General features: G+C 41.8%; 1 protein-coding gene across 8 annotated transcripts in view; it reads left to right on the forward strand.

Moving 5' to 3' along the window:
• Positions 1-2,955: 2,955 nt before the first annotated feature.
• Positions 2,956-25,097, forward strand: part of IL16 (interleukin 16) — an 88,151-nt gene continuing 66,009 nt past the window's right edge. For 5 of the 8 annotated variants that reach the window (XR_016439274.1, XM_090028495.1, XM_090028500.1 and 2 more), the window contains exons 1-2: positions 8,345-8,614; positions 18,620-18,673. The gene's annotated coding sequence lies outside the window, so the exon portion shown is untranslated. Of the gene's footprint in view, positions 3,147-8,344; positions 8,615-18,619; positions 18,674-25,097 lie in introns of those variants that run through there. The other 3 variants (XM_090028497.1, XM_090028502.1, XM_090028498.1) reach the window with 3 other exon arrangements.

Below are 25,097 nucleotides of genomic sequence, written 5' to 3' on the forward strand. Positions count from 1 at the left end.
CATATACCTTGTAATACTGGGAACGTAACAGGCATAAATCAGAGGGTACAGTGGACACTACAGTGCCCCAAGGGGGCAGGATTCAACAAAGGTTAGACACTTACAATCACTGACAAAAAACAGGGTTAACAAAATATAAAACACAAACAGCAGAACAAACAACACGAGTTGGTGAAATATAAAAAGGCACAAAATGCAAAATGTCAAATGACAAGGAAATATAGGGCCTTAGTACCTGGAGGAGGAGAAAGTGGGGGAACACAATTGCCCCTTTCCACTGGAAGATTTGCTGAGGCGCCCAGTGCTGCCTGCAGGTCCTGCTCTTTCAGGCTCTTCCAGGGCACTGCTTCTGCCCCGCTGGCTCAGCTCTTGCCAGCTCTGTGAAGCTCCTTCCGTGCTGTCCCTCGCAGGTCTCTCCCCTGAGTCAGCCCACGCTGCCCCTTTTATCCCCCTCCAGGTGACCCAAGAGGCCAATCGGGACACAGGGCGGGTGCGTGTCTGGGGCCTGATTGGTGCGGAAAGGGAATCCCAAATCCTCCAATCATCTTTTACCCCTTCAAAACCCCTGGGCCAAATCATTACCAGATTGGTGAGGAAAGGGAATCCCAAGTCCTCCAATCATCTCGTGCCCTTTCCAAACCCCTGGGCTAAGTCACTGCCAGCTCGCCCGTCACACTTCCTTCCAGCACAATCCTGCCTCATGATCTGCCAGGGTTCTGGTCCCATTTATACCGTCCAAGCATCAAAACCCAAAATTGGAGCCATCAGAAAAGCTGTATTCTTTTCCATAATAAACTATTAAATGTGATAGGTCACTTCAAAACTGGCAAACATGGGCAACAGGAAATCACTAGTACTAGTGGGGTTAGTAATCCGTATTCAAGAGAGAAATGAATGTTTGGTGGCATTGGTGGGGTAGTGCTGGGCAACATTTCTGCTTTCTTTCCCTGAAAATTGGTGATGCCTGCGAGATTCCTCTGCCTCTGGATGACTGTAGAAAACTTTCATCATGAAATAGATGGGTTTATTTCAGATCTTAAACTTGGGCCTAGTCTGCCAAGTTTCGTTTCAGTATCGCCCAGGTAAGTTATTTAGTTTGAAATCAGGGAACTCGGGTTGGTTTGGGTTTGTGGTCTTTCAAGTGCAAAACAATATGAAAGAGACTGTACAGAGCCCCAGCAAGTCCAGCGGAATCAGCTGACATCCGGCTTCTTAGTATGACCACAGGTTTATTATCTGAAAGGGGGAAATGGTGCTACATACATTACTGCATGGAGATGAGAAATCAGCATAGAGGAAGGATAGTGACTTATGGTTTGAAAAAACAAGCCACCTGGTGCCTGCTATAAATACGCATCCTTGATCAGAAATGGAGACAGAGGAGGCAACTTTTGTGATACTTTGGTGACCCGAGTGGATAAAGAATTATCAGAACAAGTTCCCTGATCAGAAAAGGCCTGTGGTTCAGCATTGTGCCTTTGACAACTACCTGTTCAGAGGTTTAGTGGTTCACTGTTAATGCATGCCCTCCGATCTGCCCTAGCTAAGAGACGTAATAGTACAGCATGAAAGGAAATGGGTTCCTGACCCACCGTTTTGGGATTTTTCGTGTCCCATATCAAAAGGATTTGATAGCTCTGGTAGTTTTTATCCCATTTAACATTCCTGTAATTGGAAGTCTCTCCCTGGGGCTGTATCACAGCATGGTGCAGCAGAAGTTTGGGATTCTAGTCCCAACTCTGCTGCAAACTTTCTGTACGACTGTGCGTCTCACTTTGCCCCTCTGTGCTTCAAGCTCCGTCAGTAAAATTAGGATAATGATACTTTTCTGCCTCTAATGGGTGCTATTGAGGCTTAATCCATTAATGTTTCTGAGCACTGTAAAAAGGGCTATGCATAAAACATTATCATTATTCATAAATCCCTAATTGTTTGCAGTCTGACTCTGCTATAATGTCCAATGGCAGCGAGTTCCAGAAGTTTAATTAGTAACAATACTTTGAACTTCTATCGCAGCCAACTGTCCCCCCTTCTCTGGATCTTTTCTTCTTCCCATGTCTTTTCTTTTTCAGACACGGTCTATAACTTATTTAAATGAGATCCACATTGTCATCTGAATTACTATTGTGTGTTAGTTCTGCAACAGGGCATGATTTAGCCTTCTTGTTGCTGCAGTGAAACTTTTGAAGCTTTCTAAAAGTGTTTGCAGTTAATAATTTCCCTCTGCCCCACACCAGTTATGCTATGCATGAATATTAATTGATTATGCCACGTTAGGCGGCAACAGAATTTTGTCTTGAAGTGCTACTGATTTTAAACAGTCTTCCACTTTGGGACTAGTGAGTAACTCCCACAGGAGACCCACACTGGACTTGACACAACATACAGAAACACCAACACAAATTCCTGTTTTCTACGAAATTAACTTACAAGGATTTGGGGACCAGCGATTTGCGCTGCATAGTATGTGTATGCAATCTTTTTCTGGAGGCAGTTATTTTTCAGAACAGACAGAGCATTCATTCATCACAAAGAGAATTAAGGAAAAGTTGATTTATACTAAACATTAGGCCCCTCACACAACTGTAAACTGTTTAGTTTCAGAGGTTAAGCATTATTTAAGACCAGCTAGTGAGTGAAGGTTTTTTTGTTCAGTTCTTCTAACCTGTAATGAAGCCTAGATTTTTTGCAATAACACAAGGCTCATATTGTAAATAGAGATGTTAATTCAGAAGTGGCATTACAAACAATAGCAGTTTATCTGCATCCATGAGAAGCTATATATGCTGCATTTTTCAGTTACTGTGTGACACAGATCATATTTATATGCTAGGAGAGAGCAATTTTCTAAATTAACTGAGTAATTCACTAAGTGCAATTCTCCTGAGTAACTTCTATGAAGTGAGTATTCATCAGCTGGTGTTATTTAACCTAACACACAACAGGACACTTGGCTAGGAAAGGCTTTCTGGGGGTGGGATGAAGGAAGAAGGGAGTAAGGAAAGCAGGGAGGAGCCACTCAAAAAGACTCCTTCAAGAATACACGATGCACAAATTGAAGGGGCTCAGAGTAACTGAACATCACAGGACTATCAGCTACATGGGCAAAAACCCAGGAAGACACTGAACTTCACAGCTTAATGGAGGTAAGGCCATTTCCCATGAAGGAATAAACTGTTATTTTTTTCTGGTACATCAATGAGAAGCCTCTTCATCTTTTGTGTCAGACCAGGAGATTTTTAGTGTTTTAACTTCCTTTCTTCCTCTCCCTTAGAGAGTGTGTCTCATACATTAAAAGCAGCATGACACATTGTTCATCATTAATTAAATAGTTAATTGTCCATTAATAATCGCTTACAATCATAGAGCTCCTACCATCCCACAGGATCCCAAGGTCATAAATCAGTCGGCTGTGGAATAAAAATTACATCAGGTTTATAACCAGAGTTAATTACTGATGCCTGCAGACTAAAGGATAATCAAACTTGCACATAATAAATTAGAATCAGTGGTTTCAGTAAGCAAAGAAAACAAATCATCAAGTGAGGTAAATGAGATCCATCAAAAAGATGGCATGCATCACTTCATTTTGCCAGCTACTCTGTTCCAATACCTAAAAATATTTACTCAAACCGAGATTTACCTACTCGAAGGTACAGGCTTTGGAAGCACACAAATGCAGTTAGGGAAGAAGTGCAGTGAACTATATTTCAGTTCAACTGATTGCAGGACCTTTAGCTGTAACACAGTGCATTTCTCTGCTATAACAGTTCTAACACAATACATTTGAACATTGCAGGTTTGGGGTGCAAATTGTAGAGAGCAGAATAAATGCCCAGGCAAACTCTCTTCAGGGCCACAATGGTTATAGACATCCTATTTATACACTGCTTAGGGCAATGGGCCTCAACATGATTATGGCCTTTAAGTGCCACTGCAATATAAATGTTAAATTATAATAATAGTAGTAGCAGCAGCAGCAACAATGTGGTAGCCTGCAATTATCAATGTATATTTGGCCAATGCTGGATTGTAATGGCTTCTTGGGGGCTACAGGCATCATTAGACTACCAGAGAAGCTTGAGTTGCCAAGGCTGTAATACATCTATTATTAAAGTCAAATCAGTTGCTGTCTCAGAGGGATGAGGAAGCTGTGTATCTGTCTTTTCAGAACACACTTGAAATGAATCTGGGAAAGACAGATCACTAAGCCTAATGACAATACTAAGCAAATTAGCAGAAAAAAATAATTAAGAATGGAGATGAAAAAGGTTTCAGTAAATAGGGTATGATGAACTATGCAGGCGCTGCGAATTCCTTCTTTTCAGATCATATGGGGCCATTAATGATCATCTACTCTGAACTCATCAGTAACACAAGCCTCAGTCTCACATGGTTCTTCGTGCAGTAAAGCCATACCTTCAGTTTAGAATAAAGCATGTCTTGTATGAAGTCCTTTAGTCTTGATTTAAAGATTTCAAACCATGAAGAACCCACCAGACAATCTGAAGTAAATTGTTAGTAATTAATTCACATGCATCGTTAAAACATAGTATTTCTAATCTGAATTTTTCTAGGTCTAGGCCTGAGTATGACTGGGGAGGAGTTTAAACCCCGACCCTGGTCTGCAGAGACCCCAGCCAGGGTCTGCCTGGAGGCGGAGGGGGGATGCATCCCCTGTCAGGGGTTCCCAGCCCTCCCACCCCTGCTCACTCACTGGCTGGTGGCAGGAGCAGGGTTGGGGCCAGACCCTGGTAGCCTAAGGAGAAGCAGGGGTTTAATCCTCCCATTGCACCAATAGGCTCCACGCATGCACCCACGGCCAAGGTGGCCACACACCAGTAGCCTGAGGGAAGGGGGATTTAATCCCCTCCATTGCAGGCAGCAGTGTCGGGGGCTGCTGGGGTCTGGTCCCACCCCTGCTCCTGCCACTAGAGCAGCGAGAGGGTGGGGGGCTGGGGTTGCCTGAACACAAGGTCCATAAACCAGTTTGACCTCAGTTGGTTAAGTCTGATGCTACTTCCAACCAGGATTATCTCAAACCGGTTTGGGCCATTTTGAAACTGGTTTATGTGTACTGAACTTACGTTCTGTTACAGGTTTTAACCAGTTTCTGATCACTTAAACCGGTTTATGTGTAACTTCTGTCCCTAGCTTTATAGATTGTGACCTAATCACCTCATAACCTTCAGTTGGATAAACTAAATAGAAGGAGTTTTTTCCGTCTCACACGGCAAAAGGAGCCTTTAGACCCCTCATTGTTCTTTTCTGAACCTTTCCCAATTTGCTAGGATTCATTTTAAACTGTGACCACTAAAAGTGGCCTCAGGTGTCTAGTCATGGTCTAACTAATGCCTGGTCCAATGATAACATCACACTCCTATTTCTACTTGATAGTTTCCTTGCTTATGTATTTCTCTCTCTGCTAAAGGAAAAGGTCCTGCTCCAGCTTACTGGAGTTCTTTGGAAGAGTCCATAGAGTAATGGATAAAGGCAAATGAGTAGGTACAATCTTTCTGTAGTTTCTGAAAGCCTTTGATAGTCCTGCAACTGGAATATTTAGGAATCAGAATAACTATGGGTTGAGAAAAAATATTATTATGGACAAGAAAATGGTTAACTATTAGGAAATGAGGAGTAAAACTAAACGGTAATTTTCAGCAAGAAAAGATTCCAGTATGTGGATGTCCCAGAAACTGGTCCACTTAACTGGAAAATAGGGTGGGATAGTATGACAGAAACCTTTCTATATGATGCAAAGTTATTTAAGGAAGGATTAAAAAAAGATTTAAAGGGAGGGACTGGGCAAGAAGATGGCAGTTGAAATTTAATGTAGGTACATGTGCGGTAATGCATATTGGGAAGAACAATTTGAACTACTTATATACACTGATGGTTTCTAAATTAACCACCCAAGAAAAAGACCTAGGCGTTACCGTGGACAGCTCAATGGAAATTTCTGCTCAGTGCACACCAATGGTCAAAAGAAGTAAATAAGATGTTAGACTATATTAAATATGGGATGGAGAATAATCCAGAAAATATTGTAATACTGTTAAATTAAACAATATTTTTATATACCTCATTTAAAGATCAGCTTGTGTTGGTCACATCTAAGAAAAGATGTAGCAGAAACAGGAATGGTTGGAAAATAAAAATGATTAGTGCCATGAACAAACATTTATACTGGGAGAGATTTAAAAAATATGCCAAAATCTGAGACACTCAGTTAAACTCACTTTTAAAATAAGCTCCTTCAATGCTCCAACCCTCAGATGGCCAAGTTTTAAAATGGATATAATGACATTTGTTTCCCTTTTCTGGGGTCCAGTGTAAAGTACATGCAGATTCATAGATGAAAGGTGCAAAAGGAGTGTAGGTTCTTGTGGTAATTGCTTTTAATTCCCATTGATGGTAAATTAGAAAAAATAAAAGAGAACATTTTTCATTGGGAAAAAATTTAATGTTTGGGGGGTTTTTTTGCCTGTTTCTATATATAGGGCTTTTACTTCTTTTAGGTGTTAATTCTGGCATAAGTTTTCTTAGCTAATTACCACATATGCCAATATTAAACACAGTCTTCCAGATTCTAGCCATGGATATCCACCAAACTTTTTGGTTAGTAAAGTTGATATTTGCTATAAATAGCTGTCACATTAGCAAATTTAATGTTGTTTAGTCTGAGTATAAGTGAAGAAAATGGGAACTCCATCTGTCCAGCCACGGGTAGGTGTGGTTTGAAGCAGTCCTGTTCTCTGCCTAGGAGATTTACTTTTATTACCAGACCTTTCAGTGCCTGGAGGATGTCACAAGGTCCTTCTGCCTGTGAAACCAGGATGGGAAAATATGAACAGAATCAGTTTTATGTAACTTAGAAATGTGTTTAGCATTTGTGTTCTGTGACAGAATGAAGCCAGGTAGAAAGGTTAACCATTTCCTTCGCACAATTTAGTCTGTGGCTCTGGAAGTGCATTCTGTTCCAGGGGATTTGGCAGTGGGTTTGTTCAGAACGTGAATGGGCCGGGTCATTTTTTCTACCTATGCATAATAGATTTTAATCACAATGCAATGAAAAAAAATGAAAGGTATGCTGTGAAATGGCACATGTGCTCTTCTATCGAGAAGCATATGGAATAATAGTCTGGGCATATGTCCCAGAGCCAGGAACAAGTCACTTCTTAGGAAGACACTTAAACTGACTGTGGCCTTAAGCAAGTCATTTAGGATTAGATCTGCCACTACTTCTACTATGACTCCTTAGGGGAGTAGGTTAAAGTAATGTTCTCCCCACACAATATTAACACTATCTGGACTGTGGTTGGGACACAAGCAGGAAAACAAAGGGCTTGCACATGATAGCCCTGACCCACCAAGCAAGAGGGTAGAAAAAGAGTATGTAGTGGGTGAAGCCATGGCTGATGTGAGAAGCTACTGAGGTACAGAAGGTGAATTAGCACACACCCCTGTCCCTTCAGGAGCTAGGAAGGAGCAGAGCAGCTCTTGTGTGACCTGGACAAAGACTCAGTATAGCCCTTAGATTCTCAATCTTATTCTCCCCCTAGCAGTTACCAAGATTAGTCTGGGAGAACATGAAAAGTCCTAAGATTATACTTAGGACTTTGGAGAGAATCATTATTTTTCCAGCACACACACACATGCCAACAAAAAGCAACCAATTATGTAATCACTAAACTGGCTGCATGATTGGCAGTGGGCTAAAAAAAAAGGCAAAACGACCCCTTCCTAACATGGCAGGGTAGCTCTGACTTTCACACCTCCTGTAGCATTATCAGTTTTTATCTTATCTTTCCTTACACAGAGGAAAGTCTCAGCTCTCTTTGTTTGCTTTAGATTGATTTCCACCTCCCCTGGGACAAAACTCTGCTATCCACTACACAGGCTTTATTCACCAAGAGCACCCTCCCAAAGCCCTTATAGACGTTATGAAAGGCGTTTTCACTCACTTGGGTTAAATGAACACAGTGTGTTTTCTTCTTCGTCTTTTTTTTTTTATAAAAAAGTAATAAATGAATCATTTCAGCTTTGGGCTAGTTTAGGTGTTGTAGTTGTAGCATGCAATTACATAAACACAAAAAAGCCAGTTAACCAGTGAGTGGCAGGAATTGGAAGCTCTGAGATGATCTAAAACATTTTAGCACATTTTCCATATATTAGAGCTTGAAGTAGTTGTGTTTTGCTTTCTTACAACAGAGACAAGTCAGTAAAAGTCCAAAGGAAAGTTTGAGGTTTTACATTTCTGTTTGTGGTACAGGAAAAGGGTTACGATCTCAGTAGTTGATTCAGTGAAATAACATCTCCTTTATACACATCTGCCTAGCAAGTAGGGCGGTAGTTGGAAATACCCAATCTAAAGCATTAAAGATTCGCTGGCAAATAGCAGAGGCATTTTCTCCCGAGGAAAAATTGTTATATTGAGTAGTCACTTTGCATGCTTAGGAGTTACAGTCAAATACCCAAACACTCTGAATTTGCAGAGCATTTATTATTTTGCAAAGTATTTAACACACTGTGAATTGACTCTGCTGCATATTTCACATTCAAGAAGTCATAATAATGGACTCAAGTAAGAAGATGTTTTTTATATTTGACAATGGTAAGTAATATTTTTATACCAAGCTATTTATATTTCATTTATATTGCAGTTTGAGGGGGCAAATCTGTTTCATGTTCAAAGGCTTTTTATTTGAAAATTGAAATGAGGAGAGTAAGTCAGTAAAAGATAAAACTGTAGGTGGTTCTTCCAGCATAAATTTTGTGCTTTTGCCTGTCTGTGCTGTGATGAATATCCTATTTTAAAGTGATATTAGAACTCAGGAGTGAAATAGCTATTTATCATCATTGTGTGGTTAACAGTTTTATGATAAGAAAAAGGACTAAGGACAAGCCAGAACTTTCAGATTAGGATCTTCTTCCTTGTCAGCCAGTATTTTCTTAGAAGAACATATTTTAAAGCCAGTATTTCAAGTGTATGGAGGCTTTTATGAGATGGAAGATGTCTTGAACTGTCAAGGCCTCTTCAAGCTTGTAATATTGGGAGGCAAAGAATAAAAATGAAATAAACACAAAAGGATTCATTATGCAAATGTATTTTCCTTAATGGTAATTAATCTGAATATCAGATTTAGAGGAAAGGCATTAAGTCTGGTAACAGAGCTTAGAGGAAAAGGGATGGAGACTCTGGTGAGCTTTCACCAGCATCCAGTTTGTTTTCTAGAAAAAATTCTGAGCCTTGTTTCATTTCAGCCTTGTTGTCTAGCCTACCTTTTGAATGATTTTATTTTCCTTGAGAGAAGCTATGCTGAGAAACACAATCATATTTTAGTCTCCATGGGAACTGGATAGAGCTAGTGTCTAATCATCTCTAAAACATCCATACATTTGTGAACCCTTTAAAAATTAAACATTAATATGATCACCCACTACAGTCTCTGAGTATACTTCCAAGCTACAAGTCCAAATGCACTATTTACTTGAATCACAGCGTGAAGTATCTGATGCAGGAAGTCAGTAAATTGGTCCAGAGTCTCAGCCTCAAATGAGATACATATTTGTTTAGTCATATACTATAAATAAAATCCCTAGGCTTGAATTCTTGCCAAGACTATCCGTGCAGTGTTCACATGGTAGTTTCATTTATTATGAGACTTATTAGCAACTGGTTCAGACTGCATGAACCTAGGAAAAAAACCAGAGTCTAACTAATGTATTAACAATGTGCTGTCCACATTGCTAGAGGAGTCTGGTTGTAGAGCTGATGTACCCAGTGCCAGGAGGATCGCCCCTGGCGAAAGGAACTGCCCTGATGGTGCAAAGTCAAAGTACAGATTCCCAGGGGACCTCTCTATGCTGTCAATGGAGCAGTCATGTCTGCTGCAAAGGAGGTGGGATAAAAAATGTCCCTGGATGTTATTTGACCAGTTTTTTAATGGGTCACAAATGGCTTTAATTTATTTTTCTTTTGACATTAGAATGATGATAGGGTTATATTTCTGTTACTCAAAACATGGGTATAAACTAAACAGCCATGTCCCTAATCTTCAAGAGGAGACTGGACAGGCACCTGGCTGGGGTCTTATGACCCCTGCCACCCCCAGTGCTCCTTCCTGCCCATGGCCGGGGGGTCGGACTCGATGATCTGTCTAGGTCCCTCCCGACTCATGGATTCTATGATTCTAAATTCAGCAGCTCCTTACAGGTATAGAGACACTGGCAGGGAGGGCACTCTGATCTAAGAACTAACTTTGGACCCCAACATTTCTGAGACTGAAATAGGGTTGCTTTGATTTATATTGGAAGGTTAATCCTGCTCACCCTGACCTCTTTTCTTTACTTTTGCACCTCTTCCCTTGTACAGAATCAAGGATAAGACCTAAAATTGATACTTTTTTCAGCACTCTAGTATTATTCCTGACACCTGTACAAGACCATTGTGTACATACTCTACACTTCTTGGGTAGAATCAGCATCTTCCTAGAATTAACGCATAAAATAAACTTAATCTATAACTTAATGGGAATTTTGCCTTACACATTGTGTTACTTTAGGGGGCTGTCTCTAGTTAATATAACAGCAAAACAGGTGTGTAATTGCAGCTAGAGGTCATGCATTTTGTTCTCTCCAAGCCCAGATTTTGTCCCAGCAGAATATGACCCCACCTAATTATCATATCATTTTTTTCACCAGAGGAATTCAAATACTTCCCCAAAGAAGGGCAGTATGCCTGGCCTCCTTTCACAGATGGAAAAAACTGACTTATAGACATGTGAAATAATTTGTCCAAGGGCACCACAGTGGTCCTGGTTGAAACTGCAAGTACAGCTCTGAACTCCCAAGCCAGCGTCCTGCCCCAGACCCCGGTTCTTTAGTGGTATCAACAGCAGGTGAAGACATTCAGTTACAGGTCACCCGAGCTTAAATTCATACTGAACCTAACATTGATATTTTAGACATTCTAACAATTCAAGTAGCTTTTTTTTCTGATTATTTTAAGTGCTACCAGATTTAGGATTTCTGGTTGTTCTGTTCTGGCAAGAAATGGACAGAACTGGCAGAGCACTGGTAGAAAAAAAAAACACCTTAAAACTCCTTGTGGCCTGGTTTCTTAGACACATCAGTCCAGAGAGGCTTTGAATAATGACCCAAGCTTTTTGAGATGCACCAAATCACATGAAACATGTATTTATATTCAGCTCCAAAGAATGTGTTACACAATTCAAAGGAAAGCAAACAGCAAATTTAAGGACAGAAAATACAAGGTGATGGGTATTTCATAAAAGCCAATAGGACTGAGGTGCTCAATAGCTATCAAAGTGTGAAGAGGCAACATAGTTAATTGTAGGCAATTCACTATGAGAAAGCAAACCCAGGTGATAGTATTAGTTCCACCACTGTGTCACAATATGACCCGAGGCAGCCAGTTTTTTTAACGGGGGACTCACTTTCTAGGGGTCCCGTGTGAGACAAACTTTTTAGCTTCTGATTTTTCAGAGCTGGTAAGAGCCTTATGCACTGCTTGACTTTAGGGGAAGTTGTGGATGCTCATTGGTGTAGGAGTCTCTGACTGAACACCCTAAGAAGGGGTGCCCACAGTAAGTGGATCCTTTTGACCTTTTATTTGAAATGATTTGAGTTGCCATATAAATGAATTTGGATTAATTATACCTACTTCCCTGGGTTGTTGTGAAGTTTAACTAATTAGTGCCTTTGAAATGTCCAAAGATCTTCAGCTGAAAGATACTTATTATGCAACCATCATAATAATATGGAAAGAATATGCATGCAGTGATAAGGTTCATGCTGTAAAAAAACACAAGATCTTAGAATCATAGAAAATGAGGGTTGGAAGGGACCTCAGGAGGTCAGCTAGTCCAACCCCTGCTCAAAGCAAGACCAGCTCCAACTAGATTGTCCTAGGCAAAGCTTTGTCTAGCCAGGTCTTAAAAACCTCCAAGGATGGAGTTTCTACCACCTCTCTGGGTAACCTGTTCTACTGCTTACTACCCTCCTATTGTGAAAGTTTTTCCCAGTATCTAACCTTATCTTCCTTTTGCAACATAAGACCATGGTGATACATACCACTCCTCTCTCTTCATGCAAAAGTCTGTGCAAACTGATCAAGGGCTTTCTGCAGTGTCTTAGAAATTACACTTGGGCTCTGTTGGACCAAGGAGAAAACAAATCACTGAACAACTTACCTAGAGGTATGGAGGGTTTGTGATCACTTGAATTCTCTAGCTCCAGACTTGGTACTTCCTGCTAAAAGATCTGCCGCATCTCAGATGGAAACTATTGCCACTGATGCAGGAATCATGGGGTGAAATTTTCTGACTTGAAATCTTGCAAGTCAGTCTCTGCCCAGCCAGTTAAGGAAGTCAGCCAAGTTGATCACAACAGTCCTTTCTTGCCTTATAATCTAGAATCCTATGAAAAAAATGTCCAAAGTCAAGCACTTGCAGCTGAGAACTTCCTGACACTTGCTCCAATATGTTTAAATCTAGGTACAGCCAACTTGAAGCCATCAGGCAATTTCCAGTTATACAAGGCATGGGAAAAAGGCAGACTTTCAGGAGGCAAGGCTCAAAAGTATGTAGGGCTTTAAACATAACATTTCCAACATATTCAGTTTCACTTAGAGACAGATATAAAGCCAATGAAATGTCCAGAGACCACCCTAATAAGCAACTGAGTAGGCATACTACATTCTGCACTTTATTAGGTAGCTGTTTTGTTTGATAGCTCATGTGAAACTGGACAGTCTGTCCCTTTAAGAGATAACAGTCAGCCCTGTTGAGGAAGCCCAGTTGTGGGGTGCTTGGATAAGCAGGGAGTGGCTTGTCAGGACCTTTAAAAGCTCCCAGAAGAATAAGCAGACAAGAGGAGGAAACAAGTTGTGAGTGCAACACTATGCTACAAGAAGGGGCTAGGCTGCTGTGCTGGGGCTAGAGCAAAAGGGGCTCCACTCCTGGTGCCTGGGCAAGAGAAGAAGGATTTGGTTTAGTTTGTTAGCTTATTTGCTTAAAATATTCTGCTTGGCTTTGGAGGACTGGCTGAAGTGCTCCTCAGAAGCCAGCAGGCTAAGCATACACAATGTTGTTTCAAAGTTTCATAGGCCTTTAAGCCAGAGGGACCGTTATGATGATACAAACAAGACCCCATTGTTAACTGTAAAGTTGGTGCATCGTGTAGAGACAGACAATGATCTTTGGGTAAATCTGATATTATTAGACCAACTCAAATAGTTAGAAACATTCTTCTTTGCAAGCGTTTGGAGACAGTTATCCTTTGTCAGAGATGGTCCGCGCTCTTCCTGGGTGGAGTAGTAAAGCAGCCAGAGGCCAGCGTATGCAAGAAAGCCAGTCAGTTAAAATGTAAATTGGGTTGGTCACTAGGTGAGAGACATGTCTGGGGGTGGGGGAATGAATATAGCTGTAGTCAAAGGATGGGGTGGGGGGAATGAATATAGCTGGTAAAAAGTGGAGGCTTTACCTGAGTCACGTATGTGTGCTATCCTTTATGATACTGATTGGTGTTGGAAGGGATAAGACTGTAGGAGCTAGCTGATAAGAAAATGAGCCAGTTCTCTGTTGGTGCTTAACAGTGATACCTGCAACACTCAAGAGTTATTCAGAGCAAATAAATACCATCTACTCATACAGCTGCAACAACTTGAGAGATAAAGGAAAGGAGTAGAAATGTGACAAGACTTCAGGATTCATCTAATGCAGAGAAAGAGCAGCTGGACTAAGTTGCTTTGCCTTTGCCAGGCACCGGGGATGACAGGGACTCAGAATTGCTGCTGCTAAACCTTAGCAGCTGAAATAACAACTGCCTCCACAGATGCAGTAAATTCATCTTAGTCAGAGACACTTAAGGAGTAGGAGGTGATTCTTCACTGAAGGGAGGACTAATCAACAATACCAAATTTAAAAATAAAACCCACCAGCAATCTAAACTTAGCAGTATATGCTCCCATAGGGGTTCCATCCAAAGCCTTCTCAAGCCAGTGGGACTCCTTCCATTCATTCCTGTCCACTCTGAGTCAGACCATAAATGAGAAGACTATATAATGGAGATGATTTAAAGGGCAGATTTTGTCACCTGTACTCATACAGATCAATCCCTTTAGCCCTTCAGTTTCTCCATTCATTTCAACTGAAGTACTTGAAAAGTAAGGGAATATGCAATACATATCCAGCCCTAAATCTACAATAAAATGTAAAAAATAGTTTGGTTTGAATGCAACTCTTACACTGTCATCTTAAAAAACACGGAGACCATTTCCATGTGATTTCTATAGCCTGAGTAAGTTCATTTTTCTTTTGCTCTATAGTTTTTCCTGATAAATCATACTTCTTGGCAACTGATAATCCCCCTTTCATTCAACCTAAAGGGCCTTTTATTTCAAGCTTGCAGTTCAGGAGCATATAAATCAAAAGAAAAGCAAAGTTAGTTGAAAAAGGAACATTATGTGACTGGAAGCATGGAATAAAGAGGCAAAGTCATAAAAAAAAATCAGAAAGTCACCGAACAGGGGAGCTCACATAAATTTTTACAGTTCTGGCCCTGCAGTAATTTATATACTTCAGGCTGACCGATTACTTGCTAAATAGGTAGACACAACCTTCAGTAGCAAAAACCAACCAATGCCTATATATCTGGTAAATCGGGACTCACTTTAAGCACTTGTATGTATTGACCAGGCAGACGTTCTTCAGCCACAGCTCCAGCTCCAGCCACTTACACGTGATTCACAAATACAACGCAATCACTTAAAAAGCCCACTTTGTTAAAAGGGTAACATTCGTGCCATGCTATACATACCATAGTAATGCTGTGCCCCCACACAGTCTGTGCTCTCCACACAGTCTCTACTGTAGTTTTCGGTCACATGCATTGGTTAATATGTGCTTTATATAGTTCATGTTCCTCATGTGTTTGCTACTTTAATACTAACCAATTCATTTCACCTGCACCATACCTATCGTGCAAAGGCAGACAGAATCTGTCCTGGAGGTATGGTAGAATTACTGTTTGCTAAGTGGACCCTTTTAGTAGCAACCGCTCCTGTGAAAATTCAGTACTTCATAAAAACATGCACTTTGGCTGATGTACCTAAAACACAACAGCAAGTAACAGGAAAGAAAGCTTACCAAGCATATAGAATACTATAGGTGAACACGGTACATTGCAACACTAAATGGGAAGACAAGGTTCTTATCTCCAGGATCACATAGCCTAACTTGGATGAAGACAAAACCGGTCAAAAGCAAGAAGTCTTTTTGAAGCTGGAAAATCTTTCACAAATGGGCTAAGATCTTTTTACCTGCTGTGACTTCCCGGTTTCAGCTAGGCAGAGGAAAAGAACTGCCATATAGGATTAGTCCAGTGGTCCATCTAATCCTGTATCCTGTTTCCAATTGAGACTATTTCCAGATGCTTCTCAGAAAGGTGGAGAATCTCCGTTATGAGTCCACTGTGATAAAAAAGAAGCCTATGTAAGAGGAAGTGTCATTTTACCTCTGTTAGGCAGGGCATTGCTTTTGTTCTGAAGCAGGGGGGGCTGATGTCCCTTATATGTTTTATCTCACCATTAACTTTTATCTATTCCTGATCATATAAACCTCTATTTAAAAAAACAAAACAAAACAATGGCAGGAATTCCCAGGGCTCCTGATTTCAACCTTGATCTACACATCTGTTCCACAGGTTAATTATTTCCTTGCCTTAGTTATTAGTCCGTTCATTCCACTGTATACCCCTAATTTTAGGATTAAGAAGGGGTTAAGTAAGGGGCCCAAACTACCTTTTCTATACTATTAATTACAGTATAAACCTCTGTCAACCTCCCATCTTACTCATCTTCACTTGATACTGAAAAGCCCTCATTATTTCAACCTCTCCTCTGACAGAATCCCTGCCTCTGATCATTCCCATTGCCCTTTTTCTGCCACAGTTCCTGTGAAATGAGGTAATAAAAACAGGATACACATGTATATAGATTTAAACCAGTCTTATAAGTAATATCAGTCTAAATCTTTACCCCTTCCTGTATACAGTTTAATGACTTGCTTTTTGGATCACTGATATGTTCTGAATAAATGTTACAGTGTAAGAAAGGGATGGAAAATACTGAAAATGTTAGGAGAGAGAAATGTCATGAGAGAACAGCTTCTCTTACAATATTTGTGTTTCTGCCACTGGTTCTGGCAGTGGTCCAAACATTGCTGTTCTTAGCTGTACAAAACTCCCACTGATTTAGAGACCACAGAACTTAACTCATGATCGAGAAGTGTAAAAGCATGTGAAAATAAGAAGGAAGAAAAAAAGATTGTTGAAGTCTTTAAGTTTCACAAAATGTCCCAGTCTGGTCTGACTTGGAGAAATACCTTGAGACTGGTTGGATATTGTATGAATGAGTTCGCCATCCCTAAACAACATTCAGCATCAAGTAACTTTTCCCAGTGATTTTTCATTGCCATGTCTATTGCACTGGACACTGCTTGAACATAGAGCCGGAGCTCTGTATTCAAATACATGTGTCTGTATTCAAGTCTATGTTGCGCCTTATTATGAGGAGGATTTAGGGATCATAGAGCTCATACATTTTGGTCAGCGAATACTTCTTTCCATGAAAACTATTTGCTACCCGTTATTCACTATTCAGTTTACAACTTGTCATTTCTCAAAACAGATGTTCAAACAGCATGATGGAGCTCCATGTTTACTGCCATTCAGTGACTCCAGATCAAAACTATTCCCTTTAGAAGTACATTGAAGTTTTACCCAACTGACAGCCTCCAAACTCAGAGGGAGTTCTTTCTTATTACAAGTGCTTCAAATATGTATTAGCTATGCGTATAATACCTAGAATAAATACGTTGGACAGGAGAGAACTCAGTTGAACTATCCCATTTCAATATGTCCTCCCTCTAGGGATGGAAGTTCCTATCTACATGGAACAGATTTGATATAGAAGTTACTGATAGACAATAAATACAGTACTATTTCAGAGTACTATATTAAGTTCAGATCATATTTCTCTCTCTTCTGCGAAAGCACCTGATGAAGTAGACTGATGGGTACAAAAGCTTATGCCTCTCTGAACAAATCAGTCTCTAGGATACCACCCTGTCCTGCCTTCTGCCTCTCTTCTGTGATTAAATTTACTGTTAGACTGATTGTGCTGAAATCATCTTCAGTTTTTATCCACAGAACAAGCAATAGGCAACAGTAGTGTGAGCTTCTCAGTACTTCTCACCAGTGCACACGAAGGGGCCACTTTTAGGGGTCTAAGCACAATCCATGCTTCTGTTAAATTGTACTGGAACAGCTACTACTAATGGGTTTTTTTTGAGTCAAAAAGAGCACTGTGACCGACAAATACGACTTGCTATTTAAAATCTGCATTAAATAAATAACACAGCCATTGTTTCAAGGTCAGGTCTCTGTGCCATGGGCCCTGTCACTTGTGGTATGACCCTAGTTTATGCCCATCTTAAACTGGAAACAACTGGAGAGACCCAGCAATAAGGAATGAATGGTTTCAGGGCAGAATTGTGACTTCTTACTGCAATATTACACTGTAGGTCACAGCATAGGATGGGAAAGCAGACTCTGCAAGGTGGCTGGGGCAGGTTTGGGGATGGGGCAGAGACTTAGCTCCTCTTCTGTTGGAGTACAAGGAGAATTAAGCGGGGAAATTGGGATTCAGTGGCGATATCTACACTGTTCTTGTGGTTCCTCTAAGAATGCTGGCAAGGCGCCTGCCCTGCCAAACAACTCCTGCTCTGCATGAGTTAAGCCCAGAAACAAAACAGTGAAGTCACTGAGACCGCTTGCCACTGCTCTCAAGTGTGCTGGAGACAGAGGACTGAAAGCAGCAGTGGAAGTGGCTTCACCATCTCGTTTATTGGTTTGGCACATAAACCTATAAGAAGGAGGGCAAGATACGGTTCTTAGTGGGGCTCTCAGGAATGTCACAAAATCAGGAGAGACATACCCAGAGACATAAGGACACTGGCTCTTATTCCAGCTAGTCTATGAAGTCATAATTTAGCCTGTGATTAAAAAATACTTGGAGAGTTAGTAAATAGAAATAGCCATGTTACTTCACAGTGGCTCCTGTTGTTGGTCATATCTGGACCAACAACAGGCTTTGCCTCTGGAAAGGAAATGGCCTATAAAATTCCTATTGCCTTAAGAATTAAAATATCTGTTGAAAATGGCAAGAAACATGTTGGCCAAGCTGGCTGCAACAGGAAATCCTGTATTTGATTAGTTAGGTTCTCCTTCTCCATCAGTAGGTATAACATGCCCAAAGCCTTTACCTCCAGAAACTGTTCAACACCCTTGGAGAGTTATGGGTAAAAAAATGAATGACAAAATATCTTTGAAAATCTTTCTTCCCTGGGACAGTTGGAAGCTAGTCAGTTAGTCCTCCCAAACACTGCATCTCATTGGTTTTGTTTATCTATCCTTGCTGACATTTTGTTCAATTAGGAAACAATAGCCTCGTTCCAATGTACTGAACAGAGTTACTGAAAGTAAATCATGTGACAGTGAGGGTGTGTTTTCAATTATTCGCTCTGATTTTTGCCAGGCCTATGAAGAAAAACAGTCTTCTGCAGGAATCAGGTTTTTCTGCTTCACTTGTGTAAGTTCCTTTTATTCTTTTATTATTATTATTTTACAATTACTTTGTGTTTTCTCACAGGAAAGTCAGTTCTCCAAATGACCTTGCTCTTTACCCTCAAAATAGTTCTTTCTATGGGTTTGTTCTTCCATTTGTGATCATTTGGTGTTTATGGTAAATATGAAAGGAAAAAACAGAGGAACAAAGCAGATAGAGATCACAGGATCTAGATTAAAGTGGGATGCTAGATAACATGCAGTTAATGCTAAGTAGCATAAATAGCATCTTCTTGCTGGTGAAGAATAGGTCTGACTTTTCCACTCTTCCATTAGCAGCAGAACAATCCCATTCAATCTGGGAGCTACACCAAATTATTTACGTCCTGTAAATGCTGGGTTTAATATCCAACCAAAAATTTGAACCAAATGGGCACTACTCAAATTATGCATATTGTTTACAGAAGACAGATTGAGTTAGGGCTTTTTTAACATAAAGCTGGAAAAATAAAACTTGAAAAACTAAGGAACATTTGGTTTGAATTACAAACCACAGACAACTTCCATAAGGAGTACTAGAGGTACAGGAATGGCAAGAGAATCTGACAAGCAGCGGGTGCAACCGGGAAAAGATGAATGGGTTGGAGAATTGACTTTGAAGTAATTGGTCTTGCCCACAATATATTGAATTAAATTTGGTAAAAAGCAATGAATCATAAAGCTCTTCCATAGCACTTGTGTTGCTGTTTTCTAAAATGAAGTTTCTGGACATTTACACATTAGGAAGCTTATGGACTACATTTTTTTTGCCTCAGTCTTTATTTTTGTTTCACTTATGCAGCCATGAATCAATACCTATGGAAGTGGGTTGGGAGTTGGGGTATGAACCAGCACTTAGAGTAATGGAATGGAAATCATCAAGTCCTTTGGTTTACTGTCAACTCAGGCATTGACTGACTTTGTGATAAGGCTTGCTTATGGCTGATTTTGGTCTTGAAGAACCAAGGCTGCTCAGGGGGTATAAGTCCTTGCTGCAGCAGTGTCTATGTGGTACAGAAAGGAGATGCTGTTTCTGTGTACTGTAGAAGCAGGCGCAGACTTCCTTGGGAGGTGCTGAGAGGAACAGGCATAAAGCAACTTTTCCTTTACTCGTTCTAGGGGAAAGACAGGCAAGCTTCATCCAGTCTTACCTTAACACAGGTCAGACACAGGCCCCTTCTGAGGCATTTAGTCTAGTCTTGAAATGCTTCCCCTCATGCTCAGAGGCTGCAGGAAGCTGGACAATAACTATTTGTTTTCTGTGCATGGTAGTATAGGAAAGAGGCTTCTGCTGCCCTCTCCATCCTTGCTCCCTGGTGGGCTCTCTTCTGGGCTAAGTACAGACCATAGAGCTATGCAAAGCTTTGGTCTTTGATTCAATCTGGTGGAGATTTGGCCCGATTTGGCAGCTGAATCTCCGAATCTGAATGGAATCAGAGGACCCTTTAATCTCTCTGAATTGAATTGGAACCTTCCAAATCGATTCGGAAAGATTCGGCAATTCAGACATAGACACAGCTTTAAATGTTTTTCTACATACCTCTCGGTAGCAGGGGCTCTGAATGCTGCGATGCTGGAGTCCATTGAGTGTCCCACAGAAGTGCGGGGGGCTCACCAGTGCACTCAGAAGCAGACCTGGAAGTGGACCAGAAACACTTTTGGTCCACTTCTGGGTCCATCAGAGAGTGCACGGGGGACTCCTCCAGCTCAGTGACTGGTGCCTCCTGGGTCTGGGGGGGCACCGGGGGTCCCTCCTATGGCCAGTTGCTGAGCCAGGGAGTGCAGGGAGCCCCCTTGCATGCTCCCTGGTGGAGTACTTCCGGTCCACTTCTGGGTTCACTGCCAAGCATGTGGAGGGCCCTCCCTCCTGCCGCACGTCTGTGGGATGCTCCATCCGCCCCATCATTGCAGTGTTCATGAGCTGTGCTGGTACCTTGAGATATGTAGAAAAAACATTTAAAGCCGTGTCTATGGCCAAATTGCTGATTCTCTGAATCAGCATCAAATCTTAAGATTTGGATTCAGATTCAGCTGAATCGAATCAGGGACAGTGATCTGAATCAACTAATCGAACCACTGCCCCTCATTCGGGCCGAATCTGAATCTGAATTGAATAGGACCCATTTTGCACACCCCTAACAGACAGTCAAAAAGCCTGAGGCTGATTTGATTTGATCTTCGAAGGTTAGTCTTAGCTGCGAAGATTGAACTGATAAGGAAGTGAACAGACATTCAATTTTGATTCTGGAAATGCAGCCACATGCCTGCAATGGCTCAGGCTAGAAGTTGGGGGGCACTAGCAATGCCAGGGTGCTGTGAGTTAACTTGAGTCTGGAGGGGATCTGGGATCAGATAAGCCTGACACATCTATCCAGGTTTACCTTAAACTGGTTTTGGCCATTTTGAATGTGGTTTGAATGTGGTTTATGTGCACTGAACTTCTGTTGTGTTACAGATTTGAACTGGTTTCTGATCACTGGTTTATGTATAATTTCTGTCCCTAGCCCTGGAGTGCCACATTTTGGCCATGAATTTCCATGTGCCTCAGGCTGCCCATTTGCTCACTCTCAGAATGCGAGACTTAGTACTTGTAATGCCAGAACCCTGGAATGGAAGGTGTTATTCTGCTCTGAAATCTCCCACAGCACAAGACTATTTGGACCAGGATGTCTAGGTTAGGCCTTCCTCTGTCACTGTTGTTATTACTGTGGGAGTTCCTGGAAGTAGTGGTTTGGAACTGTACGGGCCACCAATCCCATTTCAAAAGCCTTTAAAGTCTGGAGGCAGGTTACAGTGTATATTCCATAAGCTCATTATATTAGTGTGGCAGGTCTGATTGACTGCTTCCTGTCCAGATGTCGAGGAGATGAACATGCCTCTTTTTCTTCAGAAGCATGCGTGATTCCCCTGGCCCTATCAATCATACTGTTCATGCCAGCCCACTTTCTGTTCTTTCTTCTTTTCTAATGGTCCACATTTAGTCCTTCCTTCCTTTCCAGCTTTTTCAAGCTGACAGGAATGTAACATTGCTCCTGACCTTTTCCAGGTTCATTTCTTAACAAGTTAGGTTCTTACAGAGATTTGTCATGTCAAAAAAAAATAAAAAGGCAACTAGGTTGGGGTCTGCAGACAGGGTTGGAAATAAATTAATCCAATAAAGAAAACATCTAATTTAACAAAAAAGAAGAAGAGAGAGCAAAAGAAAAAAGAAAGGTCCTTTGCATACATATGGGCCTTAATGTTAAATTAATGCAAATTTTCCATTAAAAGAATCAGGAACTTCAGGCACATGATCCTGAATTAGATCAACATGCACATTTCAGTTAGGCTCTGAGAGCTATTATGCTATGATGATAAAACATATTGTGGTGTATCTTAAAATCCTTCACAAACCAGAGGCATGATCAGCATCGTGATCCTCATCTTGCGGAAGGGGAAAATGAAGCACAGGGAGATGAAGTGACTTGCTCCAAGTCCTTAAAAAAGTGAATGTGAGATCCTGTCCACACAATATCATCTCCTCCTGTCTTTCTGTATCTATGCACATAGGTTTAAATATCTTTGTTCATTCTGGCTTAGGTAAATAACTGAATACTACATATCTTGTTTGGGGGTGGGGAAAGGTTAAGTAGAAGGAAACCTTGGGAAAAATTTTAAGCATATGCATCAATTACAGTCAAATTTGCAAGTGCTTTCCTAAATCAAAACCTAAAAAACATAAGACCTTTCTGCTTTGGGTCATTATATAGGAGTCAGAGTTTGACACAGCATTCTTTGTTAAAACTGCCCATAGATACAGTTTTATGGGAACCAGAAATTCTCCTCCTGCAGAGCCCTTCAATATCAGAACAAAAACTCAGATCTGTGAATTTTTATCATGGCTGTCTTCTTTCCTTGCACTCACATATTTGTCGGTATTCATGGATGGGTCTGGAATGTAGGGCTCATTGGAATGAGGTAAAAACAAGCTGTAGGGCTGTGAAACAGGAGTTTCATTACCAGGAGCAGCTAATAGGGGAATTGCAGAACAAAAGGTAGTTGGATTGGTGGAACATCAAGCCCATTAAAGAATATAGAGTCTTTAACACCTGCAAGATGAAGACTTTAGAGGGATCAAGTAGATTACAATGAGCCCTGAAGTCAATTGACTCCATCAGCACTGCCTGATGTGTGCAAAAATGGGCCCTACTCGATTTGGATATGGCCTGAATTGGGAACTACTTCTGGTCCACTTCCGGATCTGTCAGGGAGCGTGTGTGTGTGGGGGGGGTCCTTGTGACCCCCCTGTCTCAGCGATCAGCCACAGGGGGGCCCAGGCCCCCCCCCGATCCAGAAGGCACGAGTTGTTGAGCCAGGGGGCACTCCCCGGTGAACCCAGAAGTGGACCAGAAGTGCTTCTGGTCCACTTCCTCGTCTGCTGCCAAGCATGCTAGGGAGCCCCCCATGCTTCTGTTGGATCCTCCATGCACCTCAGCATCTCAGCATTTATGGGCCTGGTACCTAGAGTATGTACAAAAAAACATTTAAAGCTGTATCTATGTCTGAATTGTTGAAACTTTCCAAGTCAATTCAGAGGGTTCCGATTCAATTTGGAGAGATTAAAGGGTTCTCTGATTTGATTTGGATTCTGAGATTTGGTCACTGAATTGGGCTGAACGTCTGCTGAATTGAATCAGGAACTGATGCTTCACACAGCCCTACTATCTGACTAGAAATGCTGCTGCTAGGCAGCTGCTTTTAAAATTTGGGTGAACCAGGAATCTAAGAGAAATGCAAATGCACCAGTGCATTCCCCTGCATTGGCCTCTGTCTGTAATCATGTGTTGACTCTTGTTTGAAATGTCAATCATTAACTCATTGGTGGTAGGAACTGATTTTTTTTCTGCTTCTACCACACCTGATACAGGGGGAGAGGCGGTACGGTGCGGAGGTCCATGAGTAGGTCTATAGTGAAATAAAATGACTAGTCCTATAATGAAATAATGAAAAAATAATTTAAAATATTTTATTTGGAAGAATCAAAACTTTTTTTTTTTAATCTGCTTTCCTCACTCCTGCACTTTTTAGCCATTACTGTAACAGGGGGGCCTTCTTGGGGCTGATTTACCTTTGGCCCACCCACCTGTTCTGGGCCAACTGCCCACCATCTCATCTGCCATGCCTTGATGTTAATTAATTAATTAGTGATCTTAATAAGTGGGAGGCTGCCCATTTCTTGCCCCAGTGCCAAAGGGCACTATCTGCAGCTCTGTACCTCCCCTACACCGCAGCCCATGCCTCACAGATGGCATCCAGATGTTCCCAACATCACTGGCCCCACACTGGGCCCCAGAATCCTACTATTTGAAACCCGCCTGGATCCCTCCATTCAGGCAGCCTACTCCACCTTCATTCTAGGCTGCGTAGCTCCCTGAGCTGTTCCTCCTTACGGGTGTTGTCCCCCTGGGATCTTTGGCCCTGGACCCACCTCCAGGCCAGTCAGAACCCCAGGCTCCCAGCTCTGGGCATCCCTTGCAGTGGGCCACGGGCTCTTCGACCCTTCTGGTCCTGGCCCCAGCATTGACCAGTCAGGGGACGTCAAGGCAGGTTTCTGAGTCTATAGCTCCACTCTCTTGCTGGGGTCCACCTTCCAGATTGTACAAGGGGGAACCCACTGGGGTCCACCTTCCAGACCATAAAAGGGGGTAACCCACCTGGTTGTGGGAGCTGGGGTTAAGGTGCCCCAACCTGCCTTTCACCAGGGTGGTAACTGGCCTGGTATTTCCTGGGGGCTCCCGCACTACTGAGAGCCCCACCAGGCTACCCACTCCTGGCAGGGTGCAGTTTTAGGTCAGGCCCAGGCCCAGGCCCAGGAGCCTCCTGACCATCCCCTACAGCTCCTCCCTTACCTCCAGAGTGTTCCACAAAGCCTCACAGCCAGGTGATGTTGCTGTACCACCAGCCAGCATCAAAATGCCCTGTTTATATGGGCAGTCAGAGCTCTAAAATGGCTGCCGCAATTAAGCACCTGCTGGCTGCTTGGCCCCAGGTCTTAAAGGGTCAGGCACAAACAGTGCCCTGCCACAATCACAAACTAGGAAGTACCTTTGGCTCTTACTCCTATTTTTCCCAGGCAGCTGCTGGTTCATTCTTTTCAGTCTCAGGTTGCTCACCATTGAACATGGACTGGGCTGAAGTTCTTAACTGGTTTCTCAAAAAACCATAAGCAACAGAAGAGTCAGGAACTGGGGTATTCCTAGGGAAAAAAGATCTCCAAGAAAAAAACAAGAGGAAGTGAACTCTGTATGTCTTGCAGGCCTAGTAGATGCAGCATTATACTAGGACAGGCTGTTGAGTGCTTTCTTCACAGCTGTGATTCTCAGCTTCATGGCAGTGCACAACTGATTTTCCAGAAAACAGGCAAATTGGAA

This window comes from Crocodylus siamensis, chromosome 15 (genome assembly GCF_052110815.1).
Source record: "Crocodylus siamensis isolate JL-2025a chromosome 15, ASM5211081v1, whole genome shotgun sequence".
Classification (NCBI taxonomy): Eukaryota; Metazoa; Chordata; order Crocodylia; family Crocodylidae; genus Crocodylus; species Crocodylus siamensis.